At 38.7% G+C, this 25,066-nt stretch overlaps 1 long non-coding RNA gene across 1 annotated transcript in view; it reads right to left on the reverse strand.

Annotated features, from left to right (window-relative positions):
* Positions 1-25,066, reverse strand: part of LOC122791814 — a 251,138-nt gene that overhangs the window by 72,892 nt on the left and 153,180 nt on the right. The window contains exon 2 of the long non-coding RNA XR_006363201.1: positions 11,133-11,344. This is a non-coding gene — a long non-coding RNA (uncharacterized LOC122791814). The remainder of the gene's footprint in view (positions 1-11,132; positions 11,345-25,066) is intronic.

Genomic DNA, 25,066 nt, shown 5'->3' on the forward strand with positions numbered 1-25,066 from the left:
ATGTGATCCCCAGGGTGAATTTCCTATCTCCCATCCAATCGTCAAGGTTCCTTTTGAAGATCACCAAGGAGGCACTCTGCTTTACATGTATGAGCAGTCTATTCCAGAGTGTAGGAAGTCTCTAGGTCAGGAACCTATCCCTCTAGCATGTTTTGTTCATAGTGATTACAAGGTTTAGATCCCTGGATCATGTGGTCTGAGGGATTGGGATTTCTTTAAGTGGAGCATGTCCAACAGCTCAGGGTTTGACATGGCCTTGTATGTTAAGCAGAGATTGCCTCTGAGTAGACAATATGCCACAGAGTATAGCTGGAGTTTTTTTTAGACGGTCTGTATAGGGTATCTGCTTTAGGCCTGTGATTCTTTTAGTGAGGTATTATACAAATATAAACATGAAACCTTTCTGAAACAAAGCACTGCTTTTTCCATGCTATTCAATCTGGCTAATTTGTATTCCAGACACAGTCTTTCCACAAAATAGAAATGTCAAGCATCCTTGTAATTCACTAATGAATATCAGGAATCCTTCCAAATCACCACAGTAACACAATCAATAAGGCAGAGAAAAAAATGGTAAAAATATCTGTTTAAGAAAGAAAACTACAGTAGACAGTCAATTATCCAAACTAATTGGAACCAAGGGTAGTTTGGATAATCAAACTGTTCAGATAATCAAACATGCATTGAACTGGATAAAAAAACTTCTAAAATGTTGTTTTTCTGCATGCAGGGAATGCACTTTTCAACCAGTCCAGTGTACAATAAAGAATATTTTTCCGCACATGAGCAGACTATAAGCTCAAAAAGATGCACAAGTGAATATGTATAATGTTTACATATTCAGACTTCATTTTTCCTACCTAAAAACTTTGGAAGACTGCTCAGATAATTCATAGGTTCATAGATGTTCACTAAGCTAATGAACATAACTGCATTATTAAGCCAAGCCATGCATCCCAAATCTCTGACAAGTTCTGATATCCTTGAGTGTAAGCAGGAACTTGAGAGATGAAACATTTACAGGTTGCCTGTGTCCATTAGACACACAGAGGCCAAACCACAGATACATTTTCTGTTCCCCATCCAACTATCCAGGTTGTATTTGAACTGGATTAGGGAAGAACTCTGAATCACGTGGACGGGGAGCCTGTTTCAGAGACTGAGTAATCTCCAGGACGCATACCTGTCTCTCCAGCAGGTCCTATTTATATCACAGGTAAGGTTTAAGTCTTTAGAATGGCTAATCATGGTGCCATTTGTTTTGCGGATATGTAGGAGATTCATCAGAGTGGGGTCTGACAATGCCCTGTATCTCAGGCATTGATCTCCCCTCAAAAGCCTGTAGGAGACAGAATACAGGGATACAGCCTTGAGGTGGTCTGCATAAGACATTTTCTTTAAGCCGTGTATTTCCTATATTCTTTTAGTGAGGAACCTCTCTGGACATTCCAATTGTTGTATATGCCTGGTCAGGTACATACCAAAGGGGGCATTGTACTCAATGATAGGTCTGATGAATGTTGAATACAGTGGAACAATGACTTCCTTGGACTTGGATTTCCTCACTACTGTAGATACATGATGGTCAAAGGCTAGATTACTGTCTGTGTGTGCCCCTAAATCCCTGACTACTGAGTCAACTCTAAGGGACGTGCTGTCAATATAATAGTTATCAGGGGTTGATGACTTCCTGAAGGATACTATTATGCATTTCATTTTAGTCCATGGTTCTCACACCAGTTTTTTGTCTGTGTCAATCCCTCCTGGAGAACATCTGCATTAGTGTGGGATTCAATGATGGCTCTTAATTTGTAATCATCTGCAAATTTAGTCAGCCAGAGACCACTGACATTGGCCTTGACTTCAGAGAAGTAAACTCCAAAAAGAAGCAGTCCAAGGACTGATACCTGAGGGACTCCACTTGTGACTGCCCTCTTTGTAGAAGTGGATTCCCCAATTCTGACTTCCTGGGTCCTGTCTGTGAGCCAGTTGGCTATCCACCAGGTAACATATGAGTTTGTACCTAACCTCTTGAGTTTGTCAACAATGCCCAAAGTAGGGTATTGGTCAAAATGCTTTGGCCAGGTCAAGGTAGGCAGTATGAACCATTTTGCCCTCATCCATTGCTTTGGTGACCTTCTCAAAGTAGTCCACCTGGTTGAGCAGGCATGATCTGCCTTTGACGAAATGAAACTGGGTTGGGTCCAGTGGCTGGAGATTTACTATACCACCATTGATCATTTCCATGATAATTCTTTCCACGGCTTTACATGTAAGACTAGTGAGATTTATGGGTCTGTAGTTTCCAGGGTCTGTAAATGGCCCACCTTTGTACAGCAGGATGCCTGTTAATCTCCATTCATGTGGCATGAAGCCTGTTTTAAATAGCAATTCCACAGGCCCTGACAGGTTGTGTTTCATGCTATTTAGAAGGCATTCTGGGATATTGTCTGTGTCCATTGATGCAGTGTTCTTGGCCTTAGACACCTCATTAAAGACCTCTTCCTTAGTGACTGCAGGGGAGTTATATTAGATGGCATTTCCTGAGGGAAGGTTGAGGGGGAAAGAAGGGTAAAGTTGCAGCTGAATTTATCAGCCAGTAGGTTTGCTATATCTTCTGGCTCAGTATAGGTGGCTCCATCTACAATGAGCTCTGCACACAATTATGTATTGCCTTTGAGGTTGCTGACGTAGCTAAAGAATGCCTTGTGGTTGTCCTTGGCCTGGGAGGCCAGACTTACCTCAATTTTGGCTTTGGTACACTTTATTTGTCCTTTGAGATGTTTGTTTAGTTTGATGAGAGTGCTTTTATCCTGCTGGGTGCAGCACCTCCTAATTTTTGCTATGATTTTCTTCCTCCTGTTATACAGCCTATTGATTTTGTGATTCCACCAGGGTGACTTGTTTGAGTTAGTTCTGTACTTCTTCCTAGTGGGTACAGCTGCCTCTATGCAGCTATTAACATGCTTGTACAGGGTTTCTGTGAAAAGTTCTGCATAGGCAGAATGTTCTCAGTGTTTATGTGAGCTTGAAATTTTGCCAGGTTATCACTTAATAGCAGGAGGTTAGTCAGAGTAGTTCCTGAATATTCCAGGTTTAGCTGGGGCTCCAGGTTTTATTTTTAATTCAAAGAAGGTCACTTTGTGGTCTTACCTAACCAGGGAAGACATTACAGTAAGGGTTTTACAGCACTTTCCCATACTAGTGAGGAACCGATCCAGTATGGCTGAACCCCTGGTTGGTATACTGACCATCTGGTTCAGGGCATTTGTTTACAAAATCCAGGAATCTGTGCCTGTACATTTGGTGTCATATAGGATTCCCAGTTAATAGTGGGGTAATTAAAGTCACCCATTAATATGGTATTGGGTTGGATGGTTAATGTTTCTAATTAGTTTGAATACATGGTATGGGTTTTCTAGGTCATAGAGGGGGAGCCTATAGCTGGCAAGGAAGTGATATTGGAGTTTGCCTATGGTGATTTGAACATGGAGCAGCTCAAGTGCATTGTCCTATTTGACCAGCCTTGAGGTAAATTTATTTTTGATGTAAAGAGAGACGCCGCCACCTTTAGTCCCTATCTGTGTAGTAGCTGGTCTAAATGTGTGTAAGGCATTATAACCTTGCACTATTGGTGTGCTCTCCATGGCTTTAAACCATGTCTCAGTGACCGCACAGACATCAGCATTCTCTAGGGTGAAGAGAGCTTCTAGAGAGTGGAGTTTTTTGTTTCGACTCCTAGCACTGAGCAGTAGTACATTTAAAGTTTCTTGGTTTTCATTTACTATGTCAGAAGTACTTTCAGTTTGGCATTGCCTAAAAAAGGTGCAAAAGGTGCTATGGGGGAAGACGATGTTTTAGCTAATATTCAAAATCCTAGAGAGGAGAGGTGCACACCACCCCTGGCAGAGCAGGCTGGTCTGTTGGCCATCTCCTTCCAAACTGACAAATATTGCACCCCCTCAGAATCAATTATTAAAGTCAATTATTAAAGTCAATCATCTTTTGACATTTCGGATAATCAACATTCGGATAATCGACTCTCTACTGTAGTTAAACTAAGAAAATAATGAAATAAGAAAATTGAAGAAAGAAAGCAGGAAAGTCATCCACATAATCCAACACAACTCTTTGGTAGGTGCATATATCATAATATTAGATTATATCACACACAAATATATATATATATATATATATATATATATATATATATATATATATATATGGGTCCTAGTTGTTGCATCGAAAGTACAGTTCATTGAACCGTACTTTCACGGACCCACTTTAGCGAAAGTGCATTTTATCAAAAATGCACTTTCACTAAAGAAAACCAACAAAAAAACATGCAGTTTGCATGTAACATTAGTTGTATATCAATGTGTAATATAGATGTACAACTAAGCAAACTCTTGTTGAGATTGTGGTACAGTGGGGATAAGGGAATACTCCCCTTTTCCCCACTGCAGTGCGATCTTGGAGTGAGAAATATTAAATTAGGGGGGTGTGGGGGGCACAGCTCCCCACATGGGGGGGTGCAGGGGGGCTTGTCCCCTGCATAATTGTGTTTAGTGTGTTTTTTTTTATTCAGTTTTTATTTTTATTTTTCTGCCAAAGTGCATTTTTCAATATAATGCACTTTCACGGAAGTGAGTTATCGGAAGTACGGATCGATGAACCGTACTTTCGATGTAACAACGTAGACCTATATATATATATATATATATATATATATGTATATAGACAGATACACACACACACATAGATATATATATATATATATATATATATATATATATCACACACATATATATATATATACATATATGTATATAGACAGATACACACACACATAATATATATATATATATATATATATATATATATATATATATATATACATACATACATGCATACATACACACACACACACACACACACACACACACACACACACACACACACACACACACACACACACGTAGAATACTACTAACTTATGATTAGGAACAGAAAAGAAGCCAGCAACCAAAGACAGACCAGGATGTCAATGCCTGCATGGGTTAATACTACCCAGCCCTACCACAGGTAATGGTTCCATTAGGTGGCTGGTTTTGGGATTAGATCGCATTTCCTGTCATTTGGATTAATGCTTGATCTACTATATCATGTCTGAGCTGTTTCTTCCTTCAATCAAGCTAACCTTGCCAGAGCATTTCCAATTCTGTTGACTTGACTTTTTTTTAAACTGCTTTGACTGCTATCAGTAGCTAGATCTGTCCAGGTATTCTTTCACCAGTACTCAAGAGATAATCTGTCTCTAATAATGCCCTACATCTCCCAAGTCTCAGTAAAGATGGCAGTCTTGGATTCCTATGCAGTGCAGTTTCTCAACAGTTTACTAGAATGGTAGAGACTGAATTCACATATGGACTGTCTGTACTAAACCTTTCTTTGTTATCTGTAGGTTTGTTAAAGTACCAGTCAGTAGCTATGTGGCTGGTATAGCAGTGTGACTTCCATGTCACTTGATATGGCTAATTTCTGTTGCAGATAGAGACTTGTCACAGTATAGAAATGTTATGCATCCTTTTAACCCACCAATGAACAATTGGAGCCCTTCCAAGTCACCATTAATGTATTGGGATAGATGAGCTTTACAGTAGCACCATTCAGAGTATCAGGTCCAAATGACCTGTTCTTATGTGGGGCAAGTCTTCTACCCACAGTGTTATGTGCTTGTAGGGTTCATGCATTTCAGCAAACTTGTATAGAGCAAAAGTGTGGCGAATCAGAAAGACAAGTGCATTTGACATAACATGTCTTGATTGACCTAGAAAAGCACTGGATTCTCTGACCCTCTGGGCATGACTAACATGTAAAGAAGCATCAGGGGACAGTCAGGTATCATATGCAGCTGTTCTTCTATAAGGATCATTGTGTCCCTCCCTCAGGTAAGTCAGTGGCATGGATGTATGCCCTACACACCAAATCATCCTGATGCTCCCTTACATTTTAATTTAAATCCACAAATCAGCTATAGATTTTTCTTGTAAAGAGGTGCATTCATTCCTCACAACCTTGCTGGATCCCAAAATGTTTTGCCACACTGTTTTCAGCACCCATCTCAGACAGATCATCTGGTAATTTCTTAAGCTGGACATTGAGAAAGTCTGACTACAAGTATGGCTAAAATTAACAAGTTGTCTTCCACAGTTGCTTGCTGGTTTTACATTCCTTTCAGATGATCAGAAAGTTTTTCTCTCAAACTGTATAAACATGTTTATAAGCAGTCCAATTGGTAGTAGCACTTGTACAAGGTGACCATGTTCTTCAGGCTCAGCAGCTGAATATACTTTTTACCAAGTACAGAGCTGATTTTTTGTTTACTCTAGGCTAATTAACAACCACAAAGAGCTGTTTCATTTGCAGCAATCAGTGTCTTTCCCTCTCATCTTAGCCTGTCACAGAGTAAAAGTTCTTTGCAGAGCACAGTCTGTACATGTATTTATGTACTCCTGATCTTCCCTGGCAGATACTTTTCACCAGTAACATTTGTAGCTGACGGATGGGCTAAGATGCATTCAGCTATAGTCCTGCTGCTTCTTTTATAATGATCATTGTATTCATATAATGGCTAGTTTAACCTACTGTAGTTCCTAATAAATGTGCAAAAGATTTATATAAGAACTGGAAAACGTTACAATTCAGGAACATTAAGAAGAATCAGAGGCAACCAATAAACTAAGGAGCCTTCAAATTGTGTGTGTGTGTGTGTGTGTGTGTGTGTGTGTGTGTGTGTGTGTGTGTGTGTGTGTGTGTGTGTGTGTGTGTGTGAGAGAGAGACAAATTATTCTGAAGGAATAACATATTAATACTTTCTTACTTATCTAGCCTACATAACAAGAGGCAGAATCATTTTTTCTCTGAATTCTTTAGAGAAAATGTGTTCCCTTCACTAAAACCAATCTCAAGTTACTAATTGCAAATGATACATTAAGGCTTCCTTGGAAACCGAAGTAAGGCCTTGCTTTCTGCACAATCACTATGCATTCGTAAGGGCCAGATGTTCATGTGGACCACAAAAAAACTGTCACACTCAAAACATCAGTGTGTGCCAATAGGGCAGGGCACATCCCTAATTAAAATAAACTTAAACCATCAGTATATTTCAAACCCCAAATCTTGATGTCAGGCACACCCCATATATTTGAATAAAGTCAGACCTGGAAAGTTTCAGAGAAACTTCCTTGCAAAGCAAACCTTTGCTTAAAAACATTCATTTTTCTTTTATAAACATTATTTTGATCTCCACATAGGTTTGCAAGCTGGAAAATAAGCAATTTAATGTTTTTTTGACATGTTTGAAATAGAAATGTCTTCTTTCTTATTGGCACAAGTGGTACATTAAGTTGCTGCAAAAATCATCAGCTAATTTTGGTATAGATTAGCAGTCATATTAAGTGATGCTAGTCTAAAATACTAATAAAATTCTAAAAACACCAGTTCAACACATTTGCCTCAACATCTCAATATATCTGATATATATTAGCATCACCATGTACAGGTGATGCTCTCTGAAGTGCTTTCATACTGAACGCCTCTTTCCCCTTAGAGTCTTAAATTACGGATAGATACCACAGATGGAACAATGAAGATTATCCCAGCTACCTCAAAGCTTTTTTTCTGTTTATCTGTGGCTTATTTCTTTCCCTATTTATTAACAGAAGGTGCACTTGAAATGAGGATATTAAAAAATCTGAGAGCACAAATGATGCAACTTATTTATTTATTTTATTTATTTACTGACATTTGTTTACCCACCCGTGGTGGTGGTACTGCAGTAGCGTTGTCGCCTCACAGTAAGACGCTGTCCGGTTCAATTGTCAGCTAGAGCGTCTTCTGCGTGGAGACATGCGGGAATGGGCGTACCTTCGTTGAAGGTTGTGCATCAGGGTTGGTAACTCGGCACGTAAAAATCAACTACCAATCATTAGCAGACCAGAGTTCCGCTGTGGCAACCCCTAACCGGGAAAAGCCGAAAGACAACAACTGACATTTGTTTACCGGGAAAGTCCACTGGGCCACAGTGAGCCCATTTTCAGTGGATGCTCAGGGAGCAAAGCTCCAAGACCAAAACAAAATACATTATTAAAATACAATAGTTGCAGTGAGGCAATACAAAACCAACAAGTTCCAAGAAAAAAAATACAGTATTAAAAAACAATAAGAATACAGTAATTGCAATGAAGTACATCATAATAGGCAAGAATGCAGAACAATTTGCATGAGCAGGTTCTATTATACACAGTGGAGTCCAATGTTACTGTCTCTAAGGCACAAATTAAATGAAAATATAATACAAATCAGTATTGTACAATTACAAGTTCCAGTGGAAATTCAGTTAGGAGAAAGTTGCAAAGAAGTGTTAGGAGGTAGCAGAAGGAATCAGTGTAGATGTTTTTTAGTCAGTAGAAGTCTTGAGTGAAAAAAAGTTAATTTAGGCAAGTTCTGGTGAAGGTGAACAAGAGATGGAAGTTAGGCAACTCCGGGTGATGCTATAAAATAGAGAGATAGTGGGTTCAAGAGGCTAGAGAAGATAGAGACGATGCAAGGTAATGAGCGAGGTTAATATTGTAATTGTGGGCAGCCGAGACTGGAGGGGAGAAAAGGTCAGGTAATGGCTTTGTGGGCGGTAGTATGTGGCTTTGTACAGTTACATATCCAGTTGGAGAAGAGATGATTGTGTAGGGCAAATATGAAGTTTGAGGGATGTTGTTCACTGCGAACAGAAGGAGGATCTGGCCGTGGTCCAAGAGTAATAGAGTTTACCTTACTTGTACATTCTCTAACTCTGTCATAGACACACCAGTTGTATGGATGAAAAGTTCGTATGCTCCACAAATTTATGCCAAGAAGTGGATCAAAGTGTTTAATAATTTACTGATGATTTTAGTCAGTAGACAGTACTCTGCTAAAGGTAGCCATACCATGAGAATTACAGCCAGCTATTTCCAAGCATTTTAATTTTGATTCAGTTTCTGATGCAACTGATATGGGCAAATTGCTAAATAGGAAATTAATCCCACAAGAGTTGGAGTACATTTCTTGATACATATTCTATATCATCCTAGTGTACTTTATGAGCTACTATGAAAACAGCTTTGTACTCTAAGGTTTCCTCAAAAAGAATATACTTAATTTTGCATCAGGCTTGGCAATATCAGAGATGATTTTGTTTTGCTAGGTATTCTTCCTCCCGCTCCTCCCTTTAACCACTGCACCCCCCCATCCCCTATTGACTCATTCTTTCCACCATTTTTCTTGCAAGAGTTGGGGGTTCTGATCATCACATACTTGTTTTGGGGGATTTTTATTTACAGAGCTGATGTACTCTGGCAGTTGAGAGTTGCACCACTAAAGTAGGGCATGTCAAATGTTTTCAAAACACCCGACATTTCCGGATGTCTTCAAACACCGTTATGCAGGGGGGCAAGCCCCCCTGCACACCCCCTGCTTATTTAATACACTAACTCAGAGATCGCACTACAGTGAGGGAAAGGGTTGCATGTTCCATTCTCCACTGTAGTGTGATCTCCACTCAGAATTTGTGATTTTGGCAAGTCACAGCTTATTATTACAAACTTTTGAAATCATATTTTCGCACATCTGACTGTTGCAGATGTGCACTTCAATCTTATGAAGGTAAACCTACTAGATACTTCTCCCCTTTTGATGGCATCTTGTAAGAATAGTGTGCTGTTGTTTGTCTTTCGGCTTTTCCCGGTTAGGGGTCGCCACAGCGGAACTCCGGTCCGCTAATGATTGGCAGTGGATTTTCACGAACGCCGAGGTACCAACTCGACATCCAACCTTCAACGAAGGCATGACCATTTACACATGTCTTTCAAATGCCACCCAACCGCAGGGAGGACATGCAGACTCCACACAGAAGGCACTCCCCACAATCCAGCCGAGAATCGAATGGGAGAACCTCTTGCTGTGAGGCAACAATGCTACCATTGCACCACTGTGGATCTTGTAAGAATAGTGTGCACATTATGGAAAATAATAAATAGAGGCCTGTAGCACCATATAAACAAGTCTCTTCCAGTAGCTACATGAGGAGTTAAAATTACCCACAGAAATAACAGCAAATCATTGAACACAGTGGAAACAAGACCACAGTATAGTTATGCAGACAGTTCATCAATTTGTTGTGTAGAAAGAGGTCACAAATCATTTGATTTTCCACAGCAGGGAGACTATCCAATTTGAGTCCAGAAAGTCAAAGGAAGCATAGTAATGAATGTAGCTGAACATGAAATATTTCCCTATAACCTTACAATAAAAGTAAGGTAAATGGCGGAGAATGGAAATTAGCTGGACTAGAAGAATCTAAAAAGGGTTTCTTCAAAACAATGGTAACTAAAGACATTTAAAACTACATAGAAAAAACAGTTCTCAAAAACCTGTCCTGCTAATTTGGAAGCTCACTGAGCCCAAAAACCCAAGATAAGATTTAACAAGCTGAACTGGTCCTGGTCCCAAACCATGACGAGTGGAATATCATGTCAAAACAGCACCCATGGCCTACTCATTGTCCAGCATAAGAAATCCACCTCAACAAATGTCATGTCAATCCACAGCTAAGCCACTAGTCAGGGGGGATGCTTGATGCTGGTATTATTATAATCATAAAATGCCCAGCCTTTAATATTGTGCAGTGCTGTAGTGAAGAGATGATGGGTTTTCTGGCCAAAATCAGAAAGGACAGTTGTAAATTAAATATAAAATGATTATGTTGCAAAAAAAAAAAAAAATGCTCGAGTCTGCTCAGTATTCATAATGATGGAAGGCAGGAAGATAAGAAAAAAGAAAATATTGGGACTGAAAGTTGACAAAATGCCAGAACTCAAAGTAAAGGATGGACAGAAGAAAGCCATTGGCCTGTTGGTCTTGATAAATGTTGGATTGAGGGTATTTGAATCTAGTGATTAAATTATTTACCAGCATATCATCAAGCTGCATATCAAATATAGCCTCATAATCCACATGTAAATAATTTTAGCAGCAACAACATGAAAACCACAGATTAACTTCTGTTAGTAACATTGTCCAGGCTACACATCTACCTTTCTCCATGTCAGTGACAGAGGTCCCTGCTGCTAAAGGTGCACTTCCACACTACTGTTACATGTCCTCCAGCTGTTACTTTAGGCAGAAAACTCTTGGGACGGAAGATGGCTGAAAAGGTTAGACTTATCAGTCTAGGTTTCTGCTTTGGCTGTTTAGGGTAGTAGTAATCCCTTGTTGACTTCAAAACTAGCTTAAGTGATATGCAAATCTGCAAGAAAGGAAAACAGAATACTGATACCAAAAACAATATATGTAAACATTTCAGGATGCATTTCTAATTATGAGAATAAGATACATATAACAAAATGATCAGTACTAAAGACATACATGTAAAATATTCAGGATTTTATTTTAACAGATTAGACAAATTTAGTGAAAAAATATTTATTTTAATGTTGTTGCTTACATAAGTTGTTTCTTGCAGCGGTGCCCCCTTACTAATCCGAAGTCTGAAAATAGTCCACTTTACCCCAGTGAGCAGCTATTAAAAAATTAAATAAATACTAAAAACAAGGGCACTCGACTCAAACCGAATGATTAATCAGATAAAACTTCTGATGTTACTATCATTGTGTGTCATTATCCTTCCCATTTCAGCCCCCTCACACACACACACACACACACACACACACACATTGTTGCTATAAGTTGACAGCAAATAAACATGGGCAACTAAATCATCTCAAACAAATGTGCTTGAACAAAGTTAAAATGAGCACATTAGGCTTTACCTGCCCACATGCTGCTTTGTGTTATTTTTTGACATTTGCTGGCTGTATATTAGCATCCAACAGCTAGATTAACTATAAAACAAAGGAAACATGGTCTTATACCTCAGTTATTACAAGAACAATACTGGGCAAGCAGTTATGAGGACCATAAGATGAATATCCATATAAACCTTTAAGTAGACACACTTAAGAATTCATGCCTTCATTTCAGACACTTAATAGCGTTTACCTTACTAGTCAAGGAGGGCAGTATGCGACAATCCTGGTATAAATTTGTATCGATCCATCTAAACAAGACTATCCTTAAGGTAGTCAAAATAGTACTTTGATATGTAGTGGCAACTTATTCCACAGGCTAGGAATACCTTGAGTGAGGAACCTATCGCTCCAGTCAGTTTCGTTTATTTCATGGTGTAGATTAAGGACTCTACTGTGCGTGTTTGTAGATACATCGGTTTTGAAAAGAAAGAGAATCTCAAATATGACTGGGTCTTTCAAGGCTCCAAAATCAATATGCAGATCACCTCGGTGCCGCCTGTAGGCTACTAACCATAATGAGAGTTGAGATAATCTATTGGGATAGCTGAAAGATTTAAGGTCTTCAATTTTCTTGGTAACATATCTTTGGGAAGGCATGCATTTATATACAAGTCCAAAGACGACAATATATTCAGTGTTCGATCTGATAAAAGGAAGAATACAGTGGCAGGATGACATCTTTGGATCTTGAAGACATTCCCTTGGAAACTAACTGGGCCAGATATCACATTTCTACCAGAGTAAGGAAATCCTGAGTGAATGAGAGAAAATTGTCAGCATAACTGTCCACTTCTTTTATGAGCATGTCCATCTGAAGAGCAGCACATTTAAAATATATTAGGTGCCAACAGCATATATATATATATATATATATATATATATATATATATATATATATATATATTTATAAAATGCTACTATGCTCACTTTTTTAATTTAACTTGAGGTAATTTTCAGTATATTCCAGCCATTGCTGAAGCCATTTAGTGAAAGTGGATGAGCAGATAGCTTGCGGCCATCAGCAAATATAGTCAACCACATTTCTGGGATATTAGACCAGATGTTTGCAAATTAAAATGGAAAACAGGAGCGGCCCCAGCACTGATCCCTGTGGTACCCCACAAGTTGCAATTTTTACATTGAGAGAGGGTACCAGAAATTTTCTCAACCCTGGGATCTATTGAATAGTCAATTTTCAATCCAGTGGAAAACACAGAGATTTACATTAAAATCATAATTTTTTTTTAATAATACCAGCATGGAACAAGTGTCAAAAGTCTTGGCCAGATCATGTGTACTGTCTGACCTCTGCCCACAGCATGTGTAACCTCTTTAAAGCAGTTTATTAGATTCAGGAAACAGCAAATGCCCCTCACAAAACTAAACTGAAGGGAATTTAGATCTTAGCATATAAATCTGGTGAGGCTGATGGGCTTGTAACTGCCTGTATCTGTAGAGAGAGGCCACCTGTATCTAGGAGATTCTCTATGGCTGTTCAACAGGTATCAGGTATAAGGCATGTGGACAGTCCATACCTCTCAACTGTCCAGAATTTTCACAAAATTTCCAGATTTTTGCCTCATATTTTTGGTCTGTTCCTCACAAAATTTGTGATGTGATTTTCTCACAAATCACTGAGGATTGTAGTCACTAAATAGTGACATACAACTGAGTTCCAGAATCCTTATCCTTCAGAAAATACATGGTAACACGAAATCATTTTACTCCAGCAACTTTTTATGTTTATAAGAGCAATATGTAAAATCTATTCCTATTTTTTGGATCTTTGTCATCCCATTATTTTAGGCTTTGTCCAGATTTCTTGTGCTAAGAGATTGATAAGTATGGAACAGACTGAAGCTGAAAAGCATAGACTCAGATAGTACATACATGGTACTGATAAGAGTGCAGCAAGGAATGTTGTCTAGTCACAGAGGTATTACTTTTAGTCTTTTAGAATTGTAAGCCTTGTTTCAAGGAGATTTCAGGGATACTGGTTACAACAATGTGGATAAGGTTAGTACTAAAATTGTCTACTAATATATTGGCTATATCCTTTAAATTAGAATGTGCAATGATATTATAGATGATTTCAGTGCATTGTTGGACATTACTCCTTAATTTTCTGACATAAGATTTGTAGTTCACCTTGGTTATCTGCAGTGACCTTACTCTTGTACTCTGTCCTACATTTCCTAATAGTACTTTTAGGTTCCTTGGTTTATTCCTGAATTTACCATTATGTTTAGGGTAGACAGGTACAGACTTTATATGCAGCCATTTAGTTGTTGGTGAAAGTGAATTTGCAGGTGATTGGTGGGAAGTTTGCGTATGTCTTATACAAGCAATACCCTAGAAAGAAGGTATTTGATTTGATATTTAACCCCTCAATGGTGTGAAGATAATTTCCATGATCTTTGGGGGCATTGCTGGAGATCTCTAGCTAACAAAGATGCAATAGCTGACTTTGTTAATGGTGATTTGGATCTCAAGAAACTAATTTAGGGTAATTTTTAATTTAATGTGTGGTGATGGTATGTTTGACAAATACTGCACCAGAGTTGCCCAAGGACCTGAAGGGATGATAGACACAAAACCCTGGTACAGAGGGTGTGCTGTTACTGCACTGAAACCACATTTCAGTAACTGCACAAATATGAATGTTTTGAGTTACAAGATAGCCTCAAGTTCAGGCATCTTTCCTGTCAGACTTGTAGTAGTAGTGCCACTGTGATGATGTCTGAATTGAAGTTTGAGTTTGTTATGCAACATGGGGACTCTTCCTAAAAAAAAAAAAAAAAGGCATTATAGAGTCAGCAAATGTTTTAACCAGCATGCAGTAGCCCTAGTCTGACAGGTGTAAGCCACGTATGACAAAGATAAGAAATCATACCATCTACCTCATTTCAGGCTGACACATTATGGATTTCCTTAGAATGACACCAACTATGTAGCCAATTTTTAAAGCCAGTCATCTTGTCTTGGTATCTAGGCACCATTCTAGCTTAGGGCAAGATATTACTCAAGACGACCACTTTCCTGCCTCTAACACATGTGTAGCATGTTCTGTCATGGCTCTCTACATGTCCTGGTTGCAGGACAGCAGGTCAGTCACACTCAAATGGCCCATCACTAGGCCATAGTCATATTTGTCTGTTTTAAGGGGGCCCTGAGAGACATTGTGACATCACAAATCATGTCACCAAACAGATATCTTACAGTTGCCCTGTTCTTGTCTAGTCTAGGGAATGTGGAGCCTCTATGCCCAACTACAGAGTCACCTATGGCTAAAATACGTCCCTGTGCAGAATTCATAGACCTTGTAGGCGTATGTCTGCTTTCTTGGTTATTCTTGGGTAAGCTGCATAGATTTACATTGCATGCATGTGGAGGAGTAGGCATTGCCTCGTTTTCTGGAGGCAGGTGTCTTTTAGTGTGTGTTCTTTGGCAAATGTTATCTTTACAGCTTCAGCATAGTTGATGGGCCTAGTAGAGTTTTGGGAGTGATTCAGTGTTGTAGATGTATGATGCTTACCTATATAGCTGGTTGATGTGAGAGGTTTGTCTCAATGTTTCTTAAATATTTACATCTCTTGCAGGTTGTACTATGAACTAATACAAGCAATGAGCCATCACAGTAGGCAAAAGGCATCTGCTACACTGATTTGAACACTTAATGTGATCAGACTGGCCATGACAGGGTAAGACCATACTTTTGAGCTATGTTGCCATAGGATGGAGGACTAAAGCTCATCACAGTACTCAAGGATTGCAGAGAGCATTATAGTAGATCCTGAAGATTTATGGGCAACATATTTAAAATGATAGGCTTAAGGGAGGTTAGATGATAGCTAATTAAGCAGCATTTACTGAACAGAAGGAATTAGGTCAGCCAAGAATGTAGAATAGTGATTTGCCTATTGGCTATTACCTGGGTACTATCACTGATCTCACCACAGCTGCACAAAGCAAGGAATCAATGATCCTTTGCTCCTTCTCTCATCAGAAGCCAAAGAATAGCATTAATCCCAAGCTACTTCATGAATAGTAGCACTGTCCCAGATTTTAATGGGTTCAGTACACATGCTGTGATCTTGTCAAGTACCCTGGATAGCATATATGGCAGCTTGACACAACAGATAGCCAAGCTGCACAAAGGTCTTAACGAAGTTCTCAAAAAAAAAAAAAAAAAAAAAAAAAAAGCAACTAGGCCAGTCAGGAAAGTGTCATGCACACATTGCCCAATCAGAGTTCACCAAGAATCCATGTCCCTCTAGTCCTTCTCTCTCCGGGTGCAAAGCAGTAGCATTAATCCCTAACGGTCTCCTTAAGAAGCAATCATCAGGGTTTACAGTGGCTGGCGATCTCTAGAAAGGGTAGGAATCAATGCTCCTCTCACCAGCTGCAAAACAGAAGAACTAACCCCAAGAGTTCCTAGACTCTCCAGTGCTCGGTAGTATTGTCCCAGACATTACAGATTTTAAAAGTAAGATGGGGGGAAATGATTGTATTGTAGTGTGCACTAATTGAGTGGAATGATATGAAACAGATTAACTCAAGCTTCAACAGTCAGTGCACATTCCCAAATCTTTTAGTGCCCAGTAGTATGAGCAGATAAGATGTAATGGAGAGGCGCTTCCAAAGCTCAGATTTACAGCAGGGGTCTGCAACTCAAAAGCCACTAATTATTAAATCCTTTTCTGTTCTGACTGCCCTAAATAAAGGAATATTTCACAACTCTTCTTTTAAATTAGATAGATTTACTTCATTTGCAATCAGTAAATGGAAATGTTTTTTTCTAACTGACCTTAGCCAAGAACTTTTGAAGCTTAAAGAAAAAAAAATAAGGTCAAATAAAACAAATAGAATAGCAAAACTCACGAAATTATAGAAGTATCCCAAACCTTACATGAAGAAATTTGGTGCAGTCATACCAGCAATAGTCTCAGAGCACTTGCAGTTCACAATGATTGTAGTTATATTTTGTTATTCAGGTTTATCTTACTGGCAAAGACAGTTTTCAGAAGTATCCAAGGAGAAAAGTCCCCCCCACAGTAATAATAATAATAAAAATGCACATGCAGGGGTATAAATACAAACGCTGACAGGTGTCATTGGAATTCAGATACATACCAATTTGTTTTCATAAACAATCCACCACAAAACAGATTCTAATTAAGAATCAGTAAATCACTTCATACAATATATGGCATAATTTGTACCTGGCTAAAACAAAAAGCAGTAATGTCACTGTAATAAATACAAATGACCTTCAGTGCAGTTGCTGTAAAGTTAACAGCGTTATGTGGTGCTTAATTATGGCAGATGAAGGAATGTTAAAAAATTAATTTAGAAGTAATATTAGCAGCATTGTAAGAAAGTTAATAAACATGTGCGCCAACTTAATTTGTTGCATATTATATGGTGATAATTAGTAGATAAATAGCACTGGCAGTCAATGAAAACAAAATGAATAACTACAGATAATGAAACGGTTACTCTTTTGCCAAAGATGGAACATAGTCAATTTGACCTAATCATAGAAGGATGTGAGATATACAAACTAGAGCACTTACACTGAGAGCAAGTCTTTAGGAAGCTGGCCTCCAGTGTAAGCCTGTTTATAGATAGGCCTTAATTCAAAGTAAATAAATTACACTGAGAGCAAGTATTTCAGAATAAGAACAGACTTGCACTGAGAGCAACTGTTTTGGAATCTGGCCCACAGTGTAACTGGTTCAGGTAAAGATATTTCAGGGAGCTCGTCATTTGCCATTGGGAGGTTGTTCCAAGTTACAGGAAGGTAGTGAATTACAAATGTGTTGCCAGCTTTAGTGGCATTCTTAGGTTACAGCAAGCATCCTACCGAAATCTGTCGAACGTCAACTGCTTTGGTATTCTTAGGCACTCTGAGGTGATAGTGACCAGTAAAGCTTGTTGGCTGGTATCTAAAGTGAAGTTACAAGGTTTTTGCTTATATACGGGTTTGGTAACCAAAATTAATTGTTGTAACAAATCTCATTTTGGAGGGTCAGTCAGCCAATATTCCTTTATGCCTAAACAATACATACTGGATATTTCAGCAGTAGGAAAGTAGTGGACTTGATTTCGGTAGGATGCTTGCTGTAACAAGTTTTGTGAGGTGATGGATCTCTAAAAGATAATGTTTCAGGATGTAGACTGAACAAGACTCCATGGATGGGCTAACATTTATAAATGGTCACTAATGGTGCCATTAACCCAATATCAAGGACTTTGTAACTGTGATGTCTAATACCTTATTATACTTGGTACGTATTTCTGATTTTACTGACCTATGTCAACTATCATTGTTATCTCATTATGTGTATCTTGAAGGCAAAGTATTCGTATATTTGTGAATGTCTTTTTGTAATGACAACAATTAATAATGTGTTAAGAAAACACTGAGATTAAGTGAATGAATTGAACATCATGTAAATGTGTGTAATGTTGTTACATTGTATGAGAAAGTGAGGAGTCAATTTTTGATACACACATAATCCATCTGAAATATCACACAAGCGCTTTCACTCGGTCTATGCCGAGTTTTATCAAGTTGATAAAGCTCGGCATAGACTGAGTGAAAGCACTTGTGTGATTTTATTATTTTCATTAAAGAACCTGATTTCTAAGCAGAACCTGATTTCTCAAGTAGTTTATTCAGCAGCGGATTGTTCGTTTTGGTTTGGTTTTCTACCCTGGATTATTCTTTATTGCTGATAATGATCTCGTAAAACAACTGCAGTTCATGACATCTGACCAGTATATGCCGTATTACCAGCTACTGTAGCAATAATTACTTTCCAAGGAATGCAGTAGTGTTTACACACCATTTTGCTGCCTATTTAAATCAGGGAATTTGGTAAGGAGTTACAAGAACTAGCCTTCTGGTGTTACAGAGCAACATGCTTTGTCACCTGTCTTTTAATAAGATGTCAGTTAAATATATTTGGCTACAACTGGACAGAGATACAGTTTTGACAGAGAACTGAGAAAGATATGTAGGATAACTACAGATAACATAGAATGAGTTACACAACAACAACAACTGTGGTATGCACACTAAATAATACTGTTTTAGTTCATCTCTAAACAGCTCTTCTAGTGTACAATGTAAAACTCCATATACCTTGCTACCAAACTAATCAAAATCAGTCTTAGTCTTCCAGACAAAATGCCTTCCTGCTACACTGCTGTGCCATTTGTTCATCTACCCATCCTTGACATTCTGCAACATCGCTCTAGACAGTCACCTGGATCGGCTGCCAAATGAACAATGGGCATCAAACAGGTACGAAGAGCTAATCAAGAGGCAGGAAAAACGTCATTATTCAGAACATCTAGGTCGTGCGCCTGTGCAAAATACCTTAAACCTTCAAGAGAACCAGTCTTACAGGGAACTGGGCAGGCTCCAGAACAATGGATCAACTGGAATCACTGAGGCAACAGAAGAAATCAGCAGTGAGGATATAGAGGGGACAGAGTTCAAGGGTAATTCATTTACCTAATATTCCTCTCACTGACATGGAATTAACTGTGATTGCAGAAAGGACTTGCAATCTTTCATAGAACATCTAGGGATGCTGATGTTTTAACCTCTCTCAGGATTACTTGTTTATTCCATTTCTTTGCTAGGAAAGTCCGACTGGGCAAACAAATCTCTTTTCCATTGTGGCCTATAGACAAAAGCTCCACAAGAAACTGTAACAGTTGTGCACACACAGAAAACTCAAACATATAACAGCATTATATGCAAAGGCAGCTGAATTTGAAAATTATTGCTGCAACTGGTGATTTAAATGGGTCAAATGGGAATTTATTATTTAAACAAAGTGTCTTCAACCCTGTATTACATTGAGTTTTGGTGATATTAGAGGCAACCTGTGAAAAGGATATTCATATAATGTCAGACACACCTGCAACATATTTTTATAACTCCATAAATTTTTAAATTATTTAGGTATTGACAGAGGCAGAAGTTACATGGAGGCTGGCAAAGGCAAGGCACTAGTCATTATGGACAATAAATATTATTCAAATGTTGATTTATTTTCTGATTAAAATGTAATCCGGAGGTGGAAGTATGCTTTATGATAAGGGATTATAAAGCAAAAGACGTAGCTCTAATTGAGTTTGCTTCCACTGGGATGATTTCACAGCTTTTGATTATTGTTTTGTTCCCAAGTCAGTCATTCACACATTTTTGGACTATCCAATCTGCATAAAAACAGGGTGATCCTTGTGTTTTGTCCCATCTGCAGATGGTGTGACATTCCTCCTCTGGGCCAGTAATCAAAGAGCCTCAATCCTCACCACTGACACTAGTGGAGGCATTCATGTAGAAACAAAATATACACACAGTGTTTTCAGATTAAGCTCTCGGCACCAAATACAATTTCCCATAAGAGCACACTCAAGACCTAGGGCTAGACTTCCTCTCCAAGCCCTAAATAAGTCTTTACCTTTGTCTCTCCAGAAACCAGTGTTCTGTGTCCCTGCTCCAGGTAGCTGACACATGCACACACACACCCCAGAAAGGCTGGGACAGATTTACTAGCTATGCCACCTCCACCCGGACTATAAGGTAGATTCATTGCCACCAGTCAGCTACTTCAGGGCTCTTACCAGGGTACCGAATTACTCTAAGTAAAATTAATACTTATACAAATGGTAGTGTTTCCAAGTGGCAAGGCTTTCAGGAGCATGAAGCCAGTATCACCAAATAAATACAATTACTCTCTAAGGTTAAACTATTTTTTAAAAGCCCAGCCACAATGAAAGGTATAGATATATTTAATAATCAATAAAATAAAAAACATGAATTATGTGCAATAAACAGCGGAGTTTCAATTCACAGGAAATATAAAAAATAACACAGATGGAAAAACTTGGACAGATACAGAAAAGCAATATTTAACTAATCTCACTATTTTCCTAACTTACTGTGGAATCTCTTACTGGGTGGCCACGGTGGTGCAGTGGTTAGCGTTGCCACCTCACAGCAAGAGGTTCTCCGGTTTGATTCTTGGCTGGGGTGCCTGCTGTGCAGAGTTTGCATGTCCTCCCTGTGGTCACATGGGTTTCCTCCGGGTGCTCCAGTTTCCTCCCACATCCCAAAAGACATGCTGTAGGTGGATTGGACACTCTAAATTGGCCCTAGTTGTGAGTGTGTGCATGTGTGTGCCTTCTGTAGAAGGTTGGGCGCCGGGCTGGCAACTCGACACTGTAAAACTCTACTGCCAATCATGAGCAGGCAGGTGATCCGCTGTGGTGACCCCTAACCAGGAAAAAGCCAAAAGTAGAAGAAGACTGTGGAATCTCTTACCCCTACTTACAGGGTAGAGCAAGGCAAGATGAAGTGACCAAGTTGCCTTTGTTTTCAGTTCTACAATTGGAGTGCCAAGTGTCACTATCACATCTTTCACTAATATCTAAATACAATTTCAGTGCTGGCTATAGAATGACATTACATCTGGGCACCTGGCTGTGGTTTCCACATCATCCCTCCAACTGGAAGCTGAACCAGGATCTAGCACAGATGTGTCACAATACACACCTAGGGCTTTGCTAAGGCATCTGGAGACTAAAACAATTCCAAACCTTTTATCCCTCCTGTAGAAATTAACCAGCCATTCCTTGGCACCCTAGGGTAGCAATTAGGGCACTACTAAGGACAATAAGTGCCCAGGACTTTCCCAGACATTGTGTCTCGGGCTGCATTCAGGCCCGTGATATAAAATCTTTATGGCCTAAACCAAGTCATTTAATTTCTGGTTATTTTTCTTAAGGGGTAAAGATCAGCTCAGCTTCCCTTCCCTTCCAGCATGCTTTGTTAACACACACACATATATATATATATATATATATATATATATATATATATATATATATATATATATATATATACACACACACACACACACATTTCCTCAGTTACAACAGTATAGTCTGATATAATGTACATTTAATTTCTGTCCAGCAGGACCCACTGTTGATACCTTTTTAACACAAGCAGCTTTACAAATACATTTATAACACAAGTATCTGTACAGATCAGTTTGATATACAAATGACAAAATTATTTACAAAACTCCAGCTAGCTATGCTGGTAGATATTACACATGCACTGCCCTACTCTCTCTGGCATAGCTGGCACTACCTCAAATCATCACCTCTCTCCCCTCGTTGAAGACTCAAGCTAGTTTTCAAGTGACCCTGGAGAAATGATACTTTAGAGGAAAGACCCTGCCTAGGAAACACAAAATATACCCTGTCTTGACAGACCATCTACATTGGCATTGGTGACACCTCTTTGGCTCTGCAATCCTAAACTCCACTTTAGTAACTTGTGATTTTGCTGACTGGCATGATGTAACCATGTTAAGGGATTGTGATCTGTAACCACAGTGAATTTCCTTCCATACAGATATAGGGCTGAAGTTTTTGCAGGCTAGGCATTCTTTTTCTACAGCTGCATAACATTCTTCCATAGGTTGGAGCCTATGGCTAAGATATACAACAGGCTGCTCTTATCCCTCTGAGTAGTGTGGCTGAGTAGGAGGGAGAGTATCGATATTCATCAAAGATACCCACACCTCCAGGTTGGTGGCAAAGCACGAAGCATCAGAGACTATCCATGTGCAACTAACAGTGGGTAAAACTGCCTTCCAGTTTATAGCCTGCTACAGACCACCCTCCCAAACCCAGGAACCCCACTCGGCCTTCCTGAGAACACTGGAAAATATGAAGGTCTCTCCAAACACAATTATATTGGGCGACTTCAACTACCCAAACATAGACTGGGAGCATTACTCTAGCTCTAACACCCTAGCTCAAAGGTTCCTAGAATTTATAAACTCAAATGCTATGGAACAACTTGTTACCACTCCCACAAGTGGAGAAAACATACTGGACCTGATCATCACCAACATGGGGACTCTATGCTCCAGACCAGAAGTGTATCCCTCACTGGTAAGATCAGACCATAAACTAATCTCACTGGATATTCACATCCCGACCCCACCCCCTGCCCAGAAAACCACAGTGAAAAACTGATCTAAAGCAAATTTCACACTCCTCAAAACCGAGGTGGAATCCTTCAAAGCCCCCGGGCCTGTGGAAAATCCTTTATAAACGCATTCTATGAACACCTTCAGGAATGCATGGATCATGCGATCCCAAATAAAACCAAGACCTAATCCTCCAAAGGCAGACGTCCTGTCTGGTGGACCCCAGCCATAAACAAACTATACAATAGAAGGAGGAAGCTACTAAATGAAAGAGCAAAATCCCAAAAAGGGAAGGCATCACTGATCAGTATTAGCAAAAAACTACGGGCACTCATAAAATTGTAAAAGGAAGGTTTTCCCTGGAATCCAACAAACCACAACTGAATAAAATCAGCAATATATCCAAGGAAGGCAGGATCCAAGCACAGTTCAATACTCTTTATTTGGACAAAATACAACGTGGGTTAAGCACTTTCATCTAGGTATAAAGACTTCTTCAGAACATAGTTAACTGAATCACCCTCTCTTTTATACAAAAAAAGCCCGCCTTTTACAAAAATCATTCAACTGACTGCTCAATTAAAACTAAGTTAATTAATAAATAACTTTGTCACACTTGTTTATACACAGTACTAAAATACATAATACTGGTCAATGGTACCTGTAATGTTTCACTAACCTTATCAGTATAATTATAAAAATGTATTAATAAAGAATCACTATAAAATGCTTGAATTAACAAATGTATGACCTAAAACTAACAGATGTCCTTCCCAGTATCAAAGTTGATACGGTTAAGATTTGTATCACACATGAACAGGTCAAAATGAAATATTGTCTTTGTTAAAAATAGAAATTAACACTGTGATTAAAAGTCCAATCATATTCAGACAGTAACCTATAAACTATGAATATAGTCTTATTTAATACATATTGTAAATATGTTATATAAAAATATGTAAAAATACACATTAAAATAAAAACAAACATAAACACTAGACATAGGTTGTCCTGGTATAATATGTTCTTACTAGGGGTTTGGTGGGGATCACTTCATTGAGACCAGGTGGAATGGCTGCATTAAGCTGAATCTGCCATTTGATTTCCTTTTCACCAACCACCGCTTTGATATTACCCCCCTAGGGTTGGGTAGTACTACTTCTAGAATAGCAAATTTAAAGCCAGTACACCCTGGACTATTGGCTAAATGACGGAACAGTGCATTATTAACATCTTGTTTCTTAATACAATAGATGTGGTCGTAGATCCTATTTTTTAACCGACTGTCTGTCTTCCCCACATAGTAATTCAGACAGGAACAGCATAGTGCCAAATAAATCAGATGTTGGGGCTGGCAGTTGCCATAGCCAAATCTCACCTTGCTACTGATGTTGTTTTTCAAGGTGATAGTTTGGTCTTCAAAAATGTACCTACAAAAGTTGCAATGCCCACATTTCCTAGTTCCTGATCTGTTAACAATCCCTTTCCTTTTATAATTGGATTTTACTTCAATAATTCTTTTTAAATTAGTCCCCGTTTTGTACACAAACTGGGGTCTGTGCGATATTTTATCTTTGATTGCATCATCACTTGTTAGTAAATTCCAATTAGAAGTAATTATTTCCTTAACCTCCTTAGTGTGTTTACCATATTTCAGAATACAAGCCTTCATATAGTTGTCATCCTTAGCATCTCTGTTGGTGTTGTAAGTATTTTGTGTTCTGTTGGTAGTCTGCAATCCTACACCCAATAGTGAGGGATATTTCTTGCCCCATTCTTTAGTGACGTATTGAATTACATCATTGATCATATGGATTGGATATCCTTTGTCCCTAAATAAATGACCAATGAATGCCAGTTCACTCAACATACAATCTTTCACTGATGTCACTCTGGCAGCTCTAATACACCGTCCCTTTACTATACTACGTTTGGTGGAATATGAATGGGCACTATCAAAGTGTAAGTATCCATTGCTGAAAGTGTCCTTCCTAAAGATTTTGGATTGGAAAGATTGATCATCATTGTATATATATATATATATATATATATATATACATCTAGATAATTAATCCCCTCCATATCAAACTGATATGTGAACTTGAGGTACCTGGTGGTTTGATTTATGTA

The sequence above is a fragment of the Protopterus annectens genome, chromosome 17.part0 (assembly GCF_019279795.1).
Source record: "Protopterus annectens isolate FY-2018-M chromosome 17.part0, PAN1.0, whole genome shotgun sequence".
Classification (NCBI taxonomy): Eukaryota; Metazoa; Chordata; order Ceratodontiformes; family Protopteridae; genus Protopterus; species Protopterus annectens.